The sequence below is a fragment of the Schistosoma mansoni genome (assembly GCF_000237925.1).
Source record: "Schistosoma mansoni, WGS project CABG00000000 data, supercontig 0154, strain Puerto Rico, whole genome shotgun sequence".
In the NCBI taxonomy this organism is placed as follows: Eukaryota; Metazoa; Platyhelminthes; class Trematoda; order Strigeidida; family Schistosomatidae; genus Schistosoma; species Schistosoma mansoni.
In genome coordinates, this window is record NW_017386049.1 from 186,777 (window position 1) to 190,223 (window position 3,447).

Here is a 3,447-nt window from a genome sequence, read left to right on the forward strand (position 1 = left end):
TCAGTTGGGTCAAAAGACGTTGCTGCACTTTTATAATATACTGACTTCCTGGCAGTGATAAAGATGAATAAACAAAATCTCAATCCGACCAGCCGTTCTATGAAAATTTGAGAAAATCGTTGTATCTCCGAAACCACTGAACGGATTTTTATGATGTTTGTTTTAGATTATTTGCGAGAGCGTGGGCGTTAATATAAAACAAGAATCATCTCAATCCGACCAGCCGTTCTATGAAAATTTGAGAAAATCGTTGTATCTCCGAAACCACTGAACGGATTTTTATGATGTTTGTTTTAGATTATTTGCGAGAGCGTGGGCGTTAATATAAAACAAGAATCATCTCAATCCGACCAGCCGTTCTATGAAAATTTGAGAAAATCGTTGTATCTCCGAAACCACTGAACGGATTTTTATGATGTTTGTTTTAGATTATTTGCGAGAGCGTGGGCGTTAATATAAAACAAGAATCATCTCAATCCGACCAGCCGTTCTATGAAAATTTGAGAAAATCGTTGTATCTCCGAAACCACTGAACGGATTTTTATGACGTTTGTTTTAGATTATTTGCGAGAGCGTGGGCGTTAATATAAAACAAGAATCATCTCAATCCGACCAGCCGTTCTATGAAAATTTGAGAAAATCGTTGTATCTCCGAAACCACTGAACGGATTTTTATGATGTTTGTTTTAGATTATTTGCGAGAGCGTGGGCGTTAATATAAAACAAGAATCATCTCAATCCGACCAGCCGTTCTATGAAAATTTGAGAAAATCGTTGTATCTCCGAAACCACTGAACGGATTTTTATGACGTTTGTTTTAGATTATTTGCGAGAGCGTGGGCGTTAATATAAAACAAGAATCATCTCAATCCGACCAGCCGTTCTATGAAAATTTGAGAAAATCGTTGTATCTCCGAAACCACTGAACGGATTTTTATGATGTTTGTTTTAGATTATTTGCGAGAGCGTGGGCGTTAATATTGCACATGGTCCCTAAAAAGGACAGCAACGATTGGCGGCCAACTGGTGATTATCGGCGTCTGAATGCTAAAACCATTCCCTATCGTTACCCGCTGCCTCATATTCACGATTTGACAGCTACCTTGAAAGGTACAACTGTCTTTTCGAAAATCGACTTGGTTAAAGCTTATAACCAAATCCCGATGGCACCTGACGACATTCCTAAAACCGCCATCATCACTCCCTTCGGTCTTTACGAATTTCTACGAATGCCTTTTGGTTTAAGAAATGCGGCTCAAACCTTCCAAAGGTTTATAGACGACGTCTTCCGAGGTCTCAACTTCGTACATGCGTATGTTGATGACTGTCTAATAGCAAGTCCGGACAGAGAATCACATCTCAAGCATCTGGACATTGTTTTCGATCGACTCCAATGGCATGGCATTACTGTCAACATTCAGAAATGCCAAATCGGAACTGACTCCTTAGACTTCTTAGGACACACTATTGATGCCCAAGGCATCCGACCCCTTAGGAGCAAAGTGGCGGCCATTCTAGATTACCCAGAACCGACCACGATCAAGCAGTTACGAACTTTTAACGGACTCGTAAGTTTCTATAGACGGTTCATACCCAAGTGCGCATCCCTAATGAAACCGTTAACCGATCAGCTTCGTGGAAATGCGAAATCAATTAGTCTAGACGACATAGCCCGTAAAGCATTTTCCACAGTTAAGGAACACATCGCTAAAGCAACCCTGCTTGCTCATCAGGACACTCAAGCGCCCATTAGTATCGCAGTAGACGCATCCGACTCAGCAATCGGAGCAGTCTTACAACAATGGGTTAACAACTCGTGGCAACCTTTAGGATTTTTCTCGAGACGGTTGCTAGACGCGGAATCTAGGTACAGCACGTTCGGTAGGGAACTCCTAGCTATGTATTGTGCTGTACGGCATTTTCAACATTCCATCGAAGGAAGAGAACTCACGCTTTTTACCGATCACAAACCTCTTACCTTCTCCTTAAATTCATCTTCAGACAAGTACTCACCACGAGAGTCTCGACAACTCGACAACATTTCGCAGTTTACTTCAGACATACAACATATTTCTGGAGCAAACAATGTAGTCGCAGACGCCTTGTCTCGAATTAGCTCCTTGAACAGTTTCCAAGGAATCGACCTTCTTAAACTCGCTCAGCTTCAAAAAGAAGACATTGATCTTCAGCATGAGTTATCCTCGACAACTCTTAAACTAAGTATTAGGCAGATGGGAACAGGTAAGGAAACCTTACTCTATGACAGATCTACAGGTAGGGATCGTCCAATTGTACCAAAACATTATCGCCGCAACGTCTTCAATACGTTGCACAATGTTTCTCATCCAGGTGCTCGTGCAACAATCGAACTTATAGCCGAACGCTTTTGTTGGCCTGGCATGAATAAAGACGTGAGGGAGTGGGCACGCTCCTGTGTGAGCTGTCAGAAATCTAAGGTGATTAGACACAACAAATGTCCCTTAGGTTCTTTCAAAACCCCTGACGCTCGTTTCGACCACGTCCATCTAGATTTGGTAGGTCCCTTACCCGACTCGAACGGATACTCATATCTCCTAACATGCGTAGACCGTTTTACTCGATGGCCAGAAGCAGTACCGATTAAGGACATTACTGCTGAAACAGTGGCCCGCGCTTTCGTCGAACGATGGGTAGCAAATTTCGGCTGCCCTTCCGCAATCACTACAGACCGCGGACGCCAATTCGAATCTGGACTTTTCCGTTGTCTGACCTCACTTTTAGGAATCACGCGCTTCCGAACGACCGCCTACCACCCACAAGCAAACGGGTTGGTAGAACGTTTTCATCGACAACTAAAAGCTTCATTATCAGCTTCAAACGTTTCACAGTGGACAGACGCTCTTCCACTCGTTTTATTTTTCCTCTTTTCCAGGACGGCTGGAAAAGAACGACGAAGTTTCGCAAGGAACCGAAATTTTCATTGTACTATATTTCTTTATTGCTACGTTGTACATTTTGGTCCCATAGTTTAAGGAAAGACGACCAGACGCTGCTAAACGAAGCAAGCTATCAGAAGAGTGTTTACCAACGACAAACTCGTTGGGTTTAAACTTCTGGCTGGTCACGTCTTAGGGGCATCAATACCTCACTGGGGGGGGAGTGATCTGTAGCTGTAAATAATTCCCCAAAATCAATAGCTCATTAAGTGTTCGACATTGGATGCTGACCACGTTGTTTAAGTGGACTTGTTTAGCTGAAGGCTTTCGGTCATGCATCCGCACCAGATCACGTTTCAACACAGCGTGGGACACAGCTCCTACGTTTCATTAGCCAGCTTATAGAAAAGGTCCTCGATATATTGGTAACCAATCAAATATATCTTTCCTGCCTCTTCTCGTCTGACTTCTGATTTCTATCTGACTGGGAACGATCGAACATAGAAGGTGCTACTGGTATCCAGTTGTAAAA